The sequence below is a fragment of the Camelina sativa genome, chromosome 2 (assembly GCF_030686135.1).
Source record: "Camelina sativa cultivar CO46 ecotype springtype chromosome 2, ASM3068613v1".
In the NCBI taxonomy this organism is placed as follows: Eukaryota; Viridiplantae; Streptophyta; class Magnoliopsida; order Brassicales; family Brassicaceae; genus Camelina; species Camelina sativa.
Genome location: NC_141881.1, coordinates 4,273,538 through 4,293,832, shown reverse-complemented (window position 1 = coordinate 4,293,832; position 20,295 = coordinate 4,273,538). Strand labels below are relative to the sequence as shown.

General features: G+C 36.8%; 1 pseudogene; it reads left to right on the top strand.

Annotated features, from left to right (window-relative positions):
* The first annotated feature begins 204 nt into the window (after positions 1-204).
* On the top strand, positions 205-795 carry LOC109127187 (putative lipid-binding protein AIR1 pseudogene; annotated as a pseudogene).
* The last annotated feature ends 19,500 nt before the right edge of the window (positions 796-20,295 follow it).

The following is a 20,295-nucleotide window of genomic DNA, read 5'->3' as shown; positions in this document are numbered from 1 at the left end:
AACCATATACTTTTAGAGATTACCAGCTCATTTGAAGAATGATGAAAATTAAGTTTTTTATTAATAATCGAATCTTATCTTTTAAAAAAAATTAGTCAACTCATCGGAACCTTCACATTTGTCTCCTAGTGAAAACCTTCACATTTCTCTCCTAATGAAAACCCTATAAATACCAACTAACCACTTAACATTTCTCTCCACCAATCTCAAACAAACTTAAACTCACTACTACTTCTTAAGCCTTTTGAAGTCCACAAAACAAATGGCTCCAAGAACCTCCCTTGCACTCTTCCTTTCCCTCAACCTCCTCTTCTTCACTTACACCACTGCGACCACAGGGACTTGTCCTGATAATACCCTGCAGGTCGCTCTTTGCGCAAATGTGCTCAAGCTAGTGAACATAACATTGGGAAGCCCACCTGTACAGCCATGCTGCACTCTCATCCAAGGCTTGGCTGACCTTGAGGCCGCAGCCTGCCTCTGCACATTGGTCAAGGCTAACGTTCTTGGACTCAACCTTAGCCTTCCCATCGATCTCACCGTTCTCCTCAATGTTTGCGGTAGAACAGCTCCAGCGAACTATCAGTGCTTGTAAGTTGAACACTTATAAATGAATGAATCATACAGTTGGTGTTTTGTTTTATTTACGTTCTCATGCAATAATAATGGATAATGGGGTTGTGTGTGTGTAATCGGCAAGTTTGCACTCCTTTGTTTCATTGTTCCTCCACTTCCTGTTTGTAACTTTGTCTTACGGATATGATTAATAAAAGTATGAATCGATGTCGTTGTTTATATGCCTATCCTAAAAACCAAGGTGACATTATGCTGTAATACTATATATATATATATATATATATATATCACTACAAAAACATGTCATTATTAGTATTTCGTTCTAAACATTAAGACATCTAACATCATGCTGACAGAAAGGAAACTGATTAATATAAGTATCAAACTAGACAAGATATCATGCTATGTTTTACACCAAGGTGCTGTGACTTACCATTATACACTTGTTTTATTATCATAAATATATACAAATTGGTGATACCGGTTATGGAATCTCATAGACTAAATTTCTTAGAACAATTCTTGGGTTCACCCCTGAGGTGAACCTCTATGTTCATCTCTCATTACTTTAAGCAATGAAAATCTGATATGTCATAATACATTCAAGAACCTATTCATTCACCTACTTATAGAATAAAGAAACAAAATCTGTATACATTATTATAAAATATAAAACTCAAACTGCCTTTTTATAAACCCAAACCGATATGTAATTTTATTCTAATTGTCAAATCTAAACCCTAACCATCTCATTTGTAAACCCAAACAAACATATAATTTCATTCTAATTGTGAAATCTAAACCCTAACCATCTCATTTGTAAACCTAAACTAACATATAATTTCGTTCTAATTGTAAAATCTAAACTCTAACCATCTCATTTGTAAACTCAAACCAACATATATTTTTATTTTTATTGTAAATTCTAAATTTTAACCACTTCATTTGTAAACCCAAACCGATATATATTTTTGTTTTAATTATAAAATCTAAAACATAACCACTTCATTTGTAAACTCAAACCGACATATAATTTTGTTTTAGTTGTAAAATCTAAACCCTAATCACCTGATTTGTAGACTCAAACAGACACATAATTTCGTTTTAATTTTAAAATCAAAATCAAGCCAATATTTAACTTTTCTTAGTTAAAAATATACATAATTTGTTTTCTTAATTTGTTTTGCTTTTTGATTTAGTATCATGCTGACAGAAAGGAAACTGATTAATATAAGTATCAAACTAGACAAGATATTTCTGCAAAAAAAACTGGATTTAAGAACGATATATATATATATATATATATATATATATATATATTGTGATGTTATAGAAGTATACGTAGAACATAGTATTCAAAATAAATTTTGGTATTTTTCCAAACACTAAAGAAATTTAGAGTTTTGAAGTAACTACTAAAAGCAAAAAATCATAAATTATACCGTAATCGATTTTTGGCTTGACTTGGGACATAATCATTCAATCTTTGCTGAAATCAAGACAATTTTGAAATAACCCGACCTATTTTTTTTTATATATATTATAATATCTAATAATCTCATACTCACAATCTTTTAATACTTTTCTGACTAAGTACTTAGTCACGAAGACAGATGTATGATTTGTATTTATATGGTACAATTTGTACAATGAAATTGATACATTTCGACTAAAGCTGTCCCATCTACTAAACCTTTGCGCGTGAAGATCGATGAGGAACCATCTTTCTGAAACATGACTTTCCCATTGTCAATAGCTAGAACACAAACAATCTTTAGATACTCACTACAAAGAAAAGCTTAAATTAAATCACTTAAATGAATCATAAAACTAAGTGATACTATTTTAAATTATTTATTTATAACTCATACAAAAATTAAAATGTAACATCAGTTGCAATAACCAATGTTGTTATTAATTTGTGTGGCGTCAATTGATCAAAACTGATGCAAAACTAAATTAATTTGTATCACTTTTACATATTGATACAAATATATAAATTTACATCACTTAAATAATTTATTTATTTATTAATTTATATTAACATCATTTTAAAATATGATATATAATTTACATCATTAAAAAGTGATGCTGATTAGATTATATTAATTACATCAAAAAAAAAATTATGGTTCCTAAAAAACTGGTAGTTTAGCATCACATTTTTAATGACTTTACATAACCATTTTTTAATTACCAAACCGAATGAGCGTCGTTTTTTTTTTTCCTTTTTTATCTCCCTAATTCAATATTTTGTTGGAAACAGAATATCCATTTTCCCCATAATTAAGTGAGTCAAAGTACAAATCTCCCTAAAATCCTAACTTTTAAAAATTTTACGCTTTCTTTGCACTATCTAACAGTTTTTTAATTCCTTTTCCTACAAATCTCCCTAGAATCGTGACTTCTCTAAATAAATTCTTCTTCTCTTTTTCATCTTCTTTTTTGTTCTATCAATATACCTTGTTAACTTTACAGTGATTTACCCTTCTGTATGCCACCCAAGCCCATCGAAACCCCAAAACAATGGAACATAAAACCATGCCACCATTACTAGAGCGCTAACTGTTTATGTCTATGTTTGTGTAACCGATGAAGAAGTCGGAGTAGCCAGTTCTTGGTCTCACCTCTTAGATCGTAAAGGACATCACAGAAAAATGTCAACGGTGTACAATCCTGATGCTAAGGTTAAAGTGATTCCATTTACTGCAGCTTTTGATATCAAGACGTTGAAGGATTGTGAGAGTGACAGTGAGAAGGATAAAAATAAGATTTTGAGGCTTAGAAGGAAGTGAGCGGGAGTTTTGGAGATAATAGAGACATATATCTTTGTGATTCAGTGTTGATGGAAAAGTAGTTTATGATTTTAGGATTTTCACCATGAGATTCAAAGGCTATGGTGAATTAGGAACAAAAATAGTTTATGATTTTAGGATTTTTTTTTCTTTTTAATTCCTAACCATGTATATGTGTTTCTATGAAATTTAATTTTTTTATATTATTTTATTTAAAATTATTGATTATTGAAAATAGCAAAATTATTATAATTAAATCTAAAAACTAACACTGTTTTTATCGGTTATTCATATTCGATTTTGATTTTTAATTGTAAATTATAAAATTATTTGAATCATTTATTAAAACTAATATTAGTCTTCATCAACTATTTAGAATCGACATAAATATTTAACATTATTTACAATAGCCGAAACAAATATTAAAATCATTTATGTTAATTGATGCAAAATTGATATCATTTTTTTGTAATTGATACATAATAACTTCGATTACAATAATTGATACAAATATTTGTCTCAACTGATGCAAATAATTTGCATCAACAAAATGTAAATCATTTTTTAAAGTGATGCAAATTATTTTTGCATCATTTAAATCTGATGCAAAAATATAATATAAATGATGTATTACCATCTTTTTTTGTTGTGACTTTCCTGGCTAAGTACTTAGTCACGGAGACAGATCGATGTATGAATTGTATTTATATGGTAACATCTGGAGATTCCAACTACAAATTTGGACACAGAACACAATTATACTTCATTGAAATTGTAATTTCTCATTTACAAAATAAAAATATTAAACTACATGAAAGTTAATATGAAACTGTCGTCACATCTCCCTTCTTCTTCTACTATTAACTAATCTAACTAAAATTAAAATTAAAATTGTTATTATTTGTAACCAATAAGGAACTGTAAATTTTTTTCCTAATTAAGGTTTATGGGTCCGCAAATACATAAACCATTTTGAAAGATTAAAATATCAAAATTGTCTGATTAATTATACAATTTAAAAAATCGGAAAATTTAAAATGAAATTGTCAATAATTTTAATGAGATTTCCCAAAACAAAAGCTACTAATATTTTTTTGTCAATAATGAATCGATAACCCCGATTTATAGCTAATTCCTATTACATGAAATAATACAATTTAATAGAGTCGAATTCTTGTAGGATCCCTCGTAGAGATAATGCTGTAATTAATTAAAAAAAAAATACTCTACGATATAGCGCTGACTTTTATCTACTAGAGGATTCTTTAATCTGGTCCGTGAGTACCGGATTTGTTAATGACGTGATATACAAACACTAATCAGAGATTAATCAATTCTGCCTCTAATTTCAAAAGGCCATCTATGATTAGCTATGTTAATTATAGAATAATCACAAAAAGTTATTAACTATAAATAGTAAGCGTTATTTAAAATTAGCTATGTACGCTGAACTTAATTAAAACTTGTTTAATAAAGTTTACAACATTGCAAATCTAACTGCTTTCCGTTCGAACCGGTTAAACCTCAAACGCACAACGAACATGAGTGAATATTACTTTATATGCGAACAGTTATGTACAGCTTTAGCGAGTTATGTACAGTTATGTACAGTTATGTACAGCTTTAGCGAGTTAATTTTATATGCGAACAGTTATGTACAGCTTTAGCGAGTTTAGTCACAACTCTCACTGCTCGCCAAAGTTTTTAGAGCTTCGTCTGTTTGTAGATGTGAGATTTTCAACAAATATTACTTTTCTAACTATTTATTCTGATTAAATTTTATTATAAAATAAATTTTTTACATTTCGATAAAAATTTCACATAAAATTGATACTATTATTTTTGAGTTGGCAGACTATTGGTTTTATTTTTGAAGGTATATGTTCTTATATACTACATTTAGTCTCGTCTCAACTCATATTATATTTACTAAAACATACATTTTTTCCTTAATTTATCTTAATTTCAACAATTCTTTTATGAATCTGGAATTTTTTTCTTAATTTTTAATTTGGGAAAAAAGCTTAAAAATACCTTATCTATTTTTTATTTGCAAGTTTAATACCTCGTCTTTTTTGGTTGGAAGAAAAATACCCCATTTAATTAAAACGTGTGATTTAATACTCAAATTAATAAATTTTGTTAGTTTCATACTTACGATTTTTTGACAAAAATAAAATTCCGTTTTTACCCTTACTATATCAATTAATAATTAATTTTAAATGATTTGGTATTAATTTATAATTTTATTTGAATTAAAATTAATAAAAGAAATATTAAATAAACTTAATTTTAATTCAAATAAACCTATAAATTAAGAAAAATTCTTGGGTTTACAAAAGAGTGATTAGGGTTTAGATTTTACAATTAAATGAAATTATATATCGGTTTGGTTTACAAAATAGTGGTTAGGGTTTAGATTTTATAATTAAACAAAATTATATGTCGGTTTGTGTATACAAATAGTGGTAGGGTTTAGATTTTACAATCAAACAAATTTATATGTCGGTTTGGGTTTATAAAAGAGTGGTTAGGGTTTAGATTTTAAAATTAAAAAAATATATATATGTCGGTTTGGGTTTATAAAAGAGTGGTTAGGGTTTAGATTTTACAATTAAACAAAATTGTATTTTAATTTGGGTTTATAAAAAATGATTAAGGTTTAAATTACATAATTAAACAAAATTATATGTCGGTTTGGATTTATAAAAAAGTAATTTAGATTTACATATTATAATTAAAAACTATAATATAATGTTTAGAATTAATAACTTTAAAATTGAATGATATACAGATTTTGTTTCTTTAATTAATAATTTGTTTCCCTAATTAAGTGGGGATGAATCCAAGAATTGTCCATAAATTAATACCAAGTCATTTAAAATTAATTATTAATTGATATAGTAAGGGTAAAAACGGAATTTTATTTTTGTCAAAAAATCGTAAGTATGAAACTAACAAAATTTATTAGTTTGAATATTAAATCACACGTTTTAATTAAATGAGGTATTTTTCTTCCAACCAAAAAAGACGAGGTATTAAACTTCCAAATAAAAAATAAATGGGGTATTTTTAAGCTTTTTTCCCTTTTTAATTTCTGACTAAATAAACCTGTTACGTTGATTTTTTTTCTCTTGTTTTTAAATCATTTTAAAATTCTCAAGTGAGGATTAAAAATGTGTTTTCCTTAACTTTTTAATTCTGGCCCAATGAGAATCGAAAAGACACCGAGACGTTTCACATTCATATATTTGAACTAAATTCTTGGGAGTTCAGATTACTGTATAAATTTTTAACGAATATTAATAAGTGTGTGAATTAAATCTTTACCCATCCCAACTATTTCGGGTCAACTTTCAAAAAGAATTATATGTACCCCCAAAAGTTCAACTTCGTTTCTACTCAATCACTTGATTATTATTATCTATGTAGTGTAGCCTAAGGTTTCAGATGAAACCATATAATATCCATATAAGCATGTAGTGACATGAAATCTTTTATCAACCGAAAGATTTCAAATGAAATCGTATATACATTATACTAACCTCCTATATAATCACATGGTGACATATAAAGTGGGAGATGTGCATGACTTTTCTTCGACTGCAGTTAAAAGTAATTGGTCTTCCAGATAGAGAAGTGTGAGTACGGGATTTGAATTGGGTTGTTGGGGATGGTGAAGAAATCCAGTGGTTGACTTATACCAAACCCTTGGTAATATGTGATATACCGGAAGTTGATTGGGGGGCTCGAGCCCGAAACTTATGGAGAGATGGTGTTGTAGAAACCGGTGAACTTGGATAATGACTGAAACGTGTAAAAGAGTACTTTACTTAAAGAGTATTTCGATCATTCTCTTAAGTCTAGGGTTATACGAAATTTCTTGTAGGATATGACAATCAAACTTTTTTCTCTTATTCTAGGCTAAGATACAAAAGAGAAAAATAGAGATTGTGTGTTTTGTTTTTGTGTTTATCACCAAAGTTTTTCTCAAACTTTGATCTGATTTTTTCTCTCTCGCTTTCTCACTTTTCTTATTTTATTTTGTTGTGGAGAAGCAGAATATTTATAATACTCAATGGTTTCGACGTAAGTTAAAACAATGTGACCATTCACCAAAATTTGTGACTTTTAGTGAGATAACCGTTGATTAAAAACTTGACACTATTATAAGCCATATGTCTCTATCCATTCATGAGCATATAGGAAGCTAAGTCCAAACTTCTTGATGCGGCTCCACTTCACACTCATATAGGTAGATCTTATAATCTTGCACCTGCAGATGCAATTTTTCAAAAGATCTATTAATAAAAGAATTTTAACCTAATCCTTTCTTGCAGGTTCAAGCTCTTACTTTGGGATGATACAACAAGTGCTTCAATCTTTAACTGTAAGCTTTCCACATTAAATTCAGCCTCTAACTTTGTATTTGAGGAGAATTGGGTATCCCAAAATTTAAAATGTCAAATGGACTTTAAAACCATCCCTCTAGCCGACTTGATCACCAAGTTTCTAGCTAACCCTTTAGTCAAGTGACCCGCTAGATTTTGTTCAGACCGAACAATCTGTATGGTAATTACCCCATGAGTGATCAGCACACGTATCATGCTATGTCTAACACCAAGGTGCTGTGACTTACCATTATACACTTGTTTTACTATCACAAATGTTTGCAAATTGGTGATACCGGTCTCGACCACAATGGAATCTCATATACTAAATTTTTTAGAACAATTCTTGGATTCACTCCTAAGGTGAACCTCTATGTTCACCTCTCTTTATTTTAACCAATGAAAATATGATATGTCATAATACATTCAAGAACTTATTCATTCACCTACTTATAAAATAAGCAAACAAAATCTGTATACATTATTATAAAGTTAAAAACTCAAACCGCTTTTTTATAAACCTAAACCGATATATAATTTAATTCTAATTGTCAAATCTAAACCCTAACTATCTCATTTGTAAACCCCAACAGACAAATTTTCATTCTAATTGTAAAGTCTAAACCCTAACCATCTCATTTGTAAACCCAAACTGACATATAATTTCGTTTTAATTGTAAAATCTAAACTCTAACCATCTCATTTGTAAACCCAAACCGACATATATTTTTGTTTTAATTGTAAATTCTAAATTTTAACCACTTCATTTGTAAACCCAAACCGACATATTATTTCGTTTTAATTATAAAATCTAAAACATAACCACTTCATTTGTAAACTCAAACCAATGGTGAGTACTAGGGTTACTAGTATATTTACTCAACTTTCCTACCGCATAAGCTATATCCGGTTTAGTACTTGTCATGACATACATTAAACAGCCAATTAGTTGTGAGTACTCGAATTGTGAAATTGCTTTTCCCGTATTAGGCATAAGTTTCACACTCTCATCCATGTGAGTCCTCACAGGAGAACAGTTCTTATAATTGAACCCTTTTAGAACCTTTTCAATGTAATGAGATTGAGATAAACATAGGCCTTTGTTCTCATGCTTGATTTGAATTCCAAGAATCACATCTGCCTCTCCCATGTCTTTCATGGCAAAATTTGATGACAAAAACTCTTTTGCAAGTTCTACTTGTCTAAAGTTGGTACCAAAGATCAACATGTCATCAACATATAGGCAAATGATTACTCTGTTACCAGAATCATCAAATTTACTATATAAGCATTTGTCTACTTGATTCAACTTGAATCCATTTGATAAAATAGCCTCATCAAATCTTTGATGCCACTGTTAGGTGCTTGCTTCAGCCCATACAATGATTTTATTAACTTACACACCTTTTGTTCATGAGCATAACAAACCCTTCAGGTTGCTTCATATAGAGTTTTTCTTCCAAAACACCGTTCAAGAACGCTGTTTTAACATCCATTTGGTAGATCAAAAGATCATTAATAGCTGCTAAAGCAATTAATAATCTTATAGAAGATATTCTAGCAACTGGAGCATAAGTATCGAAGTAAACGATACCTTCCTTTTGTCTAAAGCCTTGGATAACCAATCTATCCTTAAACTTGTCAATTTTTCCATCGACTTTCATCTTCTTTTTGAAGATCGACTTGCAGCCTAAAGGCTTGCAGCCAGTTGGGAGATCTATTAGGATCCATGTATTATTCTCTACGATGGAGTCTATCTCATCGTTTACCGCTTCTTTCTAAAACGCAACGTCTATACACTTCATAGCCTTATCAAACGTTCTAGGGTCATCATCAATATGATAACAATAAGAATTTTAATATTCAACCTCATCCCTTGACTCCTCAACTAAATAATACTGAAAATCGGGACCGAAAGATTTTTTCAATTCTCCCTCGCTTGCTCTTGCGGAGCATAGGTGACACATTAGAAGGAATGAGTGTGTCATCTCCTTTCTTTGTTCCACTTAAACTAGGAACCAGATCCTTTGGTCTAGGTATTGATGAGAAATGAAACTCATCGAATATTGCTTCTCTTGACTCAATCATGGTGTTAACTGATATAGAATCATTATGTTGTATGACATATAACCGGTAAACCTTGGAATGCTCAGCATATCCAATGAAGATGCAATGGATACCTCTTTCTCCCAAAGTTTTATCTTTGGTTGAGGTAGTCTAACAACCGCCCTACAGCCCCAAACTCGAAGGTAATTCAAGTTTGGTTTCTTTTTGTACCAAAGTTCATATGGGTTAATCTTGTTCCTTTTGTTAGGAACCCTGTTTAGTAAATAGCAAGCCGTTAACATGGCGTTACCCCAAAATCCGTCACTTAATCCGGAGTAAGATAACATGGAATTAACCATTTCTTTTAGGACTATATTTTTCCTCTCGGATACACCATTTTGTTGTGGTGTACATGGAGCCGTAGTCTCGTATGTAATTCCCACAGACTGAAAATAATTATGATCATAATACTCTCCACCTCTATCGGTGCATAAATTCTTAATCAAGTCACTATGTTGTAATTCAACCTCAATTTTAAAAACCTTGAATTTATCTAGGGCTTCATCTTTAGCATGTAATAAGTAAACATAACAAAAACGAGTATGATCATCTATAAAAGTGATGAAATACTTTTTGTTCCCTAAAGATGGTGTAGCATGCAAATCACATAGATCACTATGTACAAGTTCTAGCACCTTAGAATTCCTCTCAATACTTTTAAAAGGTTTTCTATCTATCTTTGTCAACATACAAGTACTACAGTTCTCTAAATTTATGTCCAAATTAGGAATCAATCCTTCTTTAGACATATTAATCATTCTTTTATAGTGCACATGACCTAATATTAAATGCCATAGAGAAGAATCATTTTTGCTAGAACATGCCATGTAAATAGAACTCACAACTTTATTAATATTAAACATAAAAATGCTATTACAAAAATATTCAAATCCAACAAAGACACCAGCCTTAGGTAAAATATACTTATCTGACTCATAGACTTGTTTATAACCACACTTATTTAAAAGACTACCAGAGACTAAGTTTTCCTAATTCCAGGTACATAAAGTACATTATTGAGATCAATATTTTTCCTGGAACTAAACTCCAACACCACTTTTCCACAACCTAGGATAGGAGCGGTTGACTCGTTGCCCATATGAAGTACGAAACCATCTTGAACTAGTTCATATGTCTTGAACGAGCCACGATCATTACAGACATGTGTAGTTGCACCCGAGTCAATCCACCACGTCAATCCATCATCCTGCATATAAAATGCCTCATAAATGTTTGATACATAATACACATGTCAATGTGAATCACTTACAAGATTCTAACCTTGATGAGTGATTTGGCCTTGGTCCTTAGACCCTTTCCTGGAACGGTTTTGTCCCATTCTATTCTTATCCTTTGCAGCTCAACAATCACGTCTAACGTGACCCGGCTTGTTACAAAACCAACAAACGCTCTTAAGCTTTTTGTTAGGTCCACCATAAGTGTTGTCGTTAAAGGGATGTTTCTTCCCTTTATTCTTCATCTCAGAAGTCAGAACTCCTAGCTTCCTCCATCATATTGATTGAAGAAGGTTCTGCCTCTTTGGGTTTTCCACCCTCTTGCACCCTTAGAGATTCTTCTTTGCTCAAATGGCTACCAAGGTGTACAAGAGACAACTCTTCCTTTTTGTGTTTTAACACGCGCCTAAATTCCTTCCATGAAGGCGACAACTTGTCGATGATACTCAACATCGAGATGGATTCATCCATCTTCATGTTGTGTTGAGAAAATTTCCCTAGGATGGGAAGCAATACATTGTATTGCTCCATAAGAGGCCTTACATCAGACATCTTGAAATTATTAAAATTACTCACAAGGAACTTCTTACTAGAAGCATCCTTAGCCATGTACTTTGATTCCAACCGATCCCACAGTTCCTTTGCGGATTCGACATTTTGATAGACATCAAAGAGAGGATCAGACATACCATTAAGAATATGACCACGGCATATGTAGTCATCATTCTCCCACTTAAGTTGCTTCCTTGTCTCCTCCACAGAGTGAGAAGAAAATGCATCTTCTTCTGCCATCTTTGAAAATACACTTCCTCAAACTTATCCAACTTGAAAAACCTTGAAGTCATCTCACGGACCGATGCACTCATCATAGTTCACCTGAGAATACTCTTTAAGAATCTGATTTTCTCAAACTTTGATTATTGTGAATCTGATTTTTTTTACTCTCGCTTTCTCACTTTTCTTATTTTATTTGATTGTGAAGAAGCAAAGTATTTATAATACTCAATGGTTTCGACGTACATTTAAACAATGTGACCATTCACCAAAAGTTGTGACTTTTAGTGAGATAACTGATATGCTCAAATTTACCCTAGAGCTACTCTGTCAAATTAAGAGATCAATTGTAGTACTTAGGGATCGAATCCACAAGGGCTCTAGATTCACACAATAGATTTAGTAATCTTTTTGCTAAACCAAAACTGTAATTTAAATAGCAATGCAAAAACAGAAAATAAGAGAGTTGTAAATCAATAGGAACAAAAGCTAGGCTTAGGGAAATTCTCAGGAAATCATGGAAAATCAGTTCAATTAATTACGTAAGCAGGATTCAACAATTAAGCACCGTTCTTGAACTCTAAACACAATTATAAAATAAATCAGTTCTTGAAAGGACCCAACCTTTTAAAAAAATATATATATATATTAATAAATATAAATATAATAATAATAAATAAACTACAACTAGTGGTCCCATACCCACTAGTCACCTAACCACAATCACAATCAACAGCGGAATAACAAATACCCATATCCAACAATAATCCAAATAATAATTCAATATTAATTCCAAATCATAACTAATGATCCAAACAACATAAACCAGAGAACCAGCAATCCTAAACAACATTCCAGGACTCAACTCTAGCAACCTAACAGAAGCCAGACAACCAAGCGAACCACTAGAACATACTCCTCTTCATTGCCCTGATTCCACGATCACACTTTGCCTTTACCTGCACCACAAACACAAATTGCAATGCATGAGTATTTTATAAACACTCAGTAAGACTATCCTCCCATCTACTGGGCTATACACACAAGCAACAGAGTCATCTCTAACTATCAAACAACAATCAACAAACAACAAATAACAAACCAGGACTCTGCATCGACCGACACCAACATGCATCAATTGACACCGAACGGGGATGCATCGACCGACACAGGGTTGCATCGACCGATGCTCGATGCACTTGCATCGACCGACACTCGCACTGCATCGATCGACGCATGCTCAACATAACACGAAAACCCTAGGGTTTTACGTGCCGTCCTCGCACTTGCATCGACCGACGAAAGATATGCATCGACCGATGCAATGCCGAGCATCATGTTTTCCCCGAAACTTCTCGCTGGATCTTCGTTCCTACAACCACAAAACTTGATCCCAAGCCACAAGAAAGCTTCCTAACGTCCCAATTATCAATCTAACAAGTCTAACAACACACAACAAGCAAATTAGAGAGTTCTCTAGCTTAGATAAGCCATGATCCTGCACTTACTTTTGCCAAGATGAATCTGAACCCCAAACACGCAAGAACACACTTCCAGGAAGCTCCTACAATGATCCCAACTACAGATCTCTACATGAACTGCCTCAAATCACCCAAAATCTCCAAGAACTCTCAAGAACTTTTTCTCTCTTCTGTTTTCTCTCAAAAACGACCAAAGGTCGACTAGTGAGACAGAAGAAACGATTAAGGGTTTTTCCTTCTTCCTTTGCCCAAAACGCAGCGTTTAACTTAAGTCAAAACGCAGAAATTTGAACCTCCATCGACCGATGCACCTTCTGCATCGATAGATGCAATCCCCAAGCCGGGATTTCGGTTCACGGATGTTACAGTTCTCACTGCAAATATTATCTAAGTTTTAAAACCAGAAAATCCAAATATCTTTGCAAAATTCAAGTTAAAAACCAGCAATAAAATCAAGTTTAGATAAGTTCACAAAATCACTAATTCAAATCTCTTTGCAAAAAATTTGCTCACCAAAGATTTTTATCAGGAAAATTAATTATATTCTCATATCAATCAATAATCCTAAGATCTAAATCCATATGACTAATCAAAGATCTAGCATTAAGAACAACCTATGGTGAAGAACAAGAAAGATAATGAATCCTAAATAAACAGATCTAATAATCCATGAAATCCCTAATGAGAAACCCTAAACCTAACAAGCAGATCTACTCAGTTATAATCAATGAAACACAAAACATCTTCTGAATATATTGCATTAAGAGATTAAAGAAAGAAGTAAAGGAGTTCTGAATCTTCTCTGAAGGAGTCTTGATTCTTCTCTCCAAAAGCTCTCTAAAAATCTCTCACGGTTCTCTCTCAAAAGTTGTAGGGAAAAATAAAGCTTAGGTCTAAACAATGACCATAAAAATCCTATTTATATGCCTAAATCACGTCCAGGGACTAATAATGCAAATATGAAAAACTTTGGGGCAGTTATGTAAATCTTCAAAACTTGTGAGAAAAACCTCTGATTTCGTCTTTGGCTCTGTCTCGATCGATGCCATCGGTTGCATCGATCGATGCTTACTTCTGAATTCGTCTCTCAATTTCGTAGCTCAGCCTCAATGCATGATTAAGCTCCAAATCTTCCTATTTAGCTCCATTATGCTCTCATCCATGCTAAATCCTATAAAGACTCAAAAGACTCTAAAAATACCAAAAAGACTCTATAAATAAGACTTATATCATGGCTAAAAAACCTTAAAACCATGATATATCAATAACCATTGATTAATAACTTGACACTATTATAAGCCATGTGTCCCTATCCATTCATGAGCATATAGGAAGCTAAATTCCAAGCTTCTTAATGCGGCTCCACTTCATACTCATATAGGTAGATCTTTTAATCTTGCACCTGCAAATGCAATTTTTCAAAAGATCTATTACTGTAACATCCGCGAACCAGAATTTGGGATTTTGGAAGGAGTGTCGATCGACACCCTAGTGGCATCGATCGACACCACTAATTTCTGGGTTCGACCGGTTTGATTTAATTGCCGAATTGGTTCGGTTTGGTTTGATTTAAAACCCTAATCGTGTGTTAAGTGTCTGGGACGAAAGAAGGGTTTCAGAAAGTCTCATTTGTCGCCGTTGAGTGAAAAGAAAGAGAGAAAAGAGAGGAAAACGTTTTCTGTGATTTCTGGGCTTGTTCTTGGTGATTTTGGAGAGATCTGAGGCTGTAGGAGGGTTAGCTGTTGCTGGAATCGAAGGGGAAGCTTCTGGAGGTGTTGTTTTCCACGTTTCTCAATCCAAACTTCTTGTTCTTGAGGTGAGTGCTTGACCATGGTTGATCTAAGCATGAGATCTCTCTTGTTTGAGTGTTTCCCTTGTTGTTTTGTGTTGTTTTGTGCTTGGGTTCGTTGTTTGTGTGATTTCTAGTGAATTCCGAGATGGTTAGACTTGATTGGAGTCGATTTTGGGTTGATTGGAGTCGGAGTTCGTCGCTGGGTTTCGCGCAGATCGTGTCTGCAGAGGAGGCATCGATCGACACTCAGGAGCATCGGTCGACACCAATTTGATGGGCATCGGTCGACACTGTTTGGCATCGGTCGACACCTTGTTGTAGCATCGATCGACACCGTTTGGCATCGGTCGACACTAGTCTTATCCGAGACTTGTTTTTCTGGTTTGATGTATTGTTGTGTGTTGTTTGTTTTGCTTGAACTTGAGGGTCTCATCTGCTTGTGTGTATAACCCAGTAGATGGGAGGATGGCCTCACTAAGTATTTATGATAATACTTACGCATCTCAATTGTTGTTTGTGGTGTGTAGGTAAAGGAAAAGTGTGATCGTGGAATCAAGGGCTATGAGGAGGAGGATGTTCTAGAGACTTGATTGATTGTGGTCTAGCTGTTGTTAGGTTGCTAGATTAAGTCAAAGGAACATTGTAGGATGTTAGCTTTTGGTTATTTCTTTGTTTGGATTATGATGTTATTGGATTATTATGTTGGATATTATTGGAATTATTTTATTTGGTTATCCGCTGTTATTGATTGATGTTAGGATGTTAGTGGGTATGGGACCACTAGTAAATTAAGGTATTTTAAAAAAAAAAAACGGGAAGGGTTGTTTCAATTTTGTATCAGAGCCCTTACGGTTCTAGGTCTAGGGTTCATTGTGCTTTTGCTGTTGATGTTTAGGATTACATGCTATAATTGATTGTGTGATTGGCAATTGTGTGTGGCATGAAGTCCTAGAACATCCTCTTCGAGCCTGTGTTGTGATTCCACGGTAAGTTGTGTTTCTTGTGTATTAGAATTATTGTTTGCTTAGCCTTCTGTTCTTGGATGATACAGATGGTTAGGGGTGAGGATGCTGTTGGTCGCGGTCGTGGTCGTGGGCGTGGTCGTGGTCGGGGTCGGGGACGAGGTCAGGTTCCTGAGGCCAGTGTGAGTGTGACCCAGAGCATGGCCAGTGAGGAGGTGGCGGAGTCACAGGTTCATCCTAGTGTGTCTGGAGACCAGGCTGGTTTGGGTGACGGCAGGGCGGATGGGCCCGGTGTCGGTCACGGTGTTGCCCCGGGTGTGGGGGTTGCAGCGGGAGGTGCTCCAGGCAGGGAGGATGTCTTGATGGACGTGCTAGCTCAGGTAGCTCAGGCTTTGCAGCGACTTCCAGCAGTTGTGCCGCCAGTGGTTGGTGGGCAGGATCCGGTAGTGCCGCCCGTGGGTGGTGGGCAGGGTCCAGCGGTGCAGCCTGTGGCGGGTTTGCAGGCAGGTGTGCAGCCGGGGGACGAGGTAGTGGATGCTCAGTATGTTCGGATGATGGAGCAGCTGCGGCATATGGGAGCAGGGTATTTCTCAGGAAGTACCGATCCGAGTGTAGCGGATGAGTGGAGAGAGCGGATGGAGGATATTTTCCTTTCGCTTAGGTGTCCCGACCGGTACAGGGTGGATCTGGCAGTGTTTTACTTGTCAGGAGATGCTCGTGTGTGGTGGAGGTCGGTGACAGCACGGAGGGTGCAGAGGGGTATGTCTTGGGGAGATTTTGTGGGGGAGTTTAACTCCAAGTATTTTCCTCAGGAGGCTCTTGATCGTATGGAGGCACGGTTCTTGGGTCTGACTCAGGGGAACCGTACAGTGCGGGAGCTGGACGCAGAGTTCAATCGGCTTGTAGGGTATGCAGGCAGGGCATGGGAGCCAGAGGCGGCTCAGGTGCGGAGGTTTTTGTTGGCTCTGCGGGATGATTTGAGGACTCGGTGTAGAGTGAGGAGTTATGCTACGAGAGCGGAGTTGGTTGAGGTTGCAGCTGGGATAGAGGATGACTTGAGGTCACAGGTGGTTGTGGTCGGTTCTTCAGTGCAGCCACAGCAGTCTCAGCCGTCTTCTGTTCCTAGCAAGGGCGGCAAGCCTGCGCAAGGGCAGAAGCGGAAGTTTGATGCTATGCAGAGGTCGAGGCACGGGGGTGCGAGATGCTTTGGGTGTGGTAGTAGGGACCACAAGGTGACTAGCTGTCCACAGAGAGGTGAGCAGCGGGCAGTGACAGAGCAGCGGGCAGTGACGGAGCCGCGGACCGATACTCGAGTGTGTTACTACTGCAGAGAGATGGGGCATATCAAGCCTCGTTGTCCCAAGTTGCAGCAGAGGGCAGTAGCAGTGTTGCAGGCTGGAGCTCAGCCAGGGGTGCAGCAGGGTGTGCAGCACGGTGTGCAGCCGGTGGGTTGGATTGAGCCGACGACTCAGGTGTACTCGACCCCGGAGCCCGGTGGCACTAGTGCAGGAGCGATCACAGGTATAACTTCTGAGATTCGAACTTAGTCAATTCAATAGTTCAGATTATATTTGTTTTTGCTTGTGGTCAAGTGTTAGGTTCTCAACACATGAGATTTGTGTAGGGACCTTGTTGGTGGGCGGATTTAAGTCCCATGTTATGTTTGATTCTGGAGCTTCTCATAGCTTCATTACTCCGGAGTGTGCCGTGAGTGCGGGGATCAGAGGGGATTCTGGAGAGCGTTCAGGAGTTGTCAGAGTTGTTGGAGGCAAGTTTCTGAGGGTTATTGGACGAGCTGGAGGAGTTGATATTCAGATCGTAGGAGAGTCGTGGCCAGCGGATTTGCTTATCAGTCCAGTGGAGTTGTATGACGTCATTCTTCGTATGGATTGGTTGCATCGGTATAAGGTGCATTTGGATTGCTATCGGGGTAGAGTGGAGTTTGAGCGTCCAGGAGGGAAGTTGGTTTTTCAGGGTATTAGACCGACTTCAGGGAGTCTCGTGATCTCAGCCGTTCAGGCAGGGAAGATGATCGAGAAGGGTCGTGAGGCCTATCTGGTTACTATATCTATGCCAGAGTCAGTGGGGAAGTCTACGGTTAGCGGTATTCCGGTTGTGGAGGACTTTGAGGATGTGTTCCAGTCATTGCAGGGATTACCACCATCTCGGTCGGATCCTTTTACTATTGAGCTGGAACCGGGGACGATGCCGTTATCCAAGGCTCCTTACAGGATGGCTCCTTACAGGATGGCTCCAGCAGAGATGGCAGAGCTGAAGAAGCAGCTGGAGGATTTGCTGGGCAAGGGTTTTATCCGTCCTAGTTGTTCACCGTGGGGAGCTCCGGTGTTGTTTGTTAAGAAGAAGGATGGGAGTTTTCGGTTGTGTATTGACTACCGGGGTTTGAACCGAGTTACTGTGAAGAACAAGTACCCTCTCCCGAGGATTGATGAGTTGTTGGATCAGTTGAGGGGTGCTACTTGGTTCTCCAAGATCGACTTGGCTTCAGGTTATCATCAGATCCCTATTCATGAGGCAGATGTGAGGAAGACAGCCTTCAGGACGAGATATGGGCACTATGAGTTTGTGGTGATGCCGTTTGGGTTGACAAACGCGCCAGCTGCGTTTATGAGATTGATGAACAGCGTGTTCCAGGAGTTTCTGGACGTGTCAGTCATCATTTTCATCGACGACATCCTGGTATATTCTAAGAGTCCTGAGGAGCATGCAGTACATCTGAGAGCAGTGTTGGAGAAGCTGCGGGAGCAGAAGTTGTTTGCTAAGCTGAGTAAGTGCAGTTTCTGGCAGCGTGAGATGGGGTTCTTGGGTCATATTGTTTCAGCTGAGGGAGTTTCAGTGGATCCAGAGAAGATTCAGTCCATCAGGGAGTGGCCGAGGCCGTAGAGTGCCACTGAGATTCGGAGTTTCCTGGGGTTAGCAGGTTACTACAGGAGGTTTGTTCGGAGTTTTGCGAGTATGGCTCAGCCGATGACTAAGCTTACAGGGAAGGATGTCCCGTTTGTGTGGTCACCAGAGTGTGAGGCAAGTTTTGCAAGTCTCAAGCAGATGTTGACTACCACGCCGGTGTTAGCATTGCCTGAGCAGGACGAGCCTTATGTTGTGTATACAGATGTTTCTAGAGTGGGGTTGGGTTGTGTACTTATGCAGCAGGGGAAGGTTATAGCTTATGCTTCGCGGCAGTTGCGGAAGCATGAAGCTAATTACCCTACTCATGATTTGGAGATGGCAGCAGTGATCTTTGCTCTTAAGATTTGGAGATCCTATCTGCATGGTGGGAAGGTACAGGTATTTACAGATCACAAGAGTCTGAAGTATATTTTTACTCAGCCTGAGCTGAATTTGAGGCAGAGGCGTTGGATGGAGTTAGTAGCAGATTATGATTTGGACATAGCTTACCATCCTGGTAAAGCTAATCTGGTTGCAGATGCCTTGAGTCGGAAGCGGGTGGCTTCGGCTCAGGAGCAAGATATGGAGGTGTTGGTAGGTGAGATTAGTGCATTGAGTTTGTGTGCTATCTCACAAGAACCTTTGGGTTTGGAGGCAGTTGATAGAGCAGATTTGTTGAGCAGAGTGAGGTTAGCTCAGGAGAGTGATGAGGGGCTGGTGAATGCCTCTAAGGCTGCGGGTGCAGAGTATCAGGTTTCTGCTAATGGTACTATCCTTGTGCATGGTCGGATCTGTGTGCCCAAGGGTGAGGATTTGAGGCAGGAGATACTGAGAGAGGCTCATTCGAGCAAGTTCTCTATTCATCCAGGGGCGATCAAGATGTACCGTGATCTCAAGCGGTATTATCACTGGGTCGGGATGAAGAAGGACGTAGCTGACTGGGTGGCGAAGTGTGATACTTGCCAGCTGGTGAAGGCGGAGCATCAGGTTCCTGGTGGTTTGTTACAGAGTTTACCCATTCCAGAGTGGAAGTGGGATTTGATCACGATGGACTTCGTGGTAGGTTTACCTGTGTCGAGGACGTTTGATGCTATTTGGGTCATTGTGGACCGTTTGACTAAGTCTGCACATTTTCTGGCCATCAAGAAAACTGATGGAGCAGCGGTTTTGGCCAAGAAGTATGTGAGGGAGATAGTCAGATTGCATGGTGTGCCTGTTAGTATTGTGTCTGATAGAGATTCCAAGTTCACTTCGGTGTTCTGGAGGGCGTTTCAGGCAG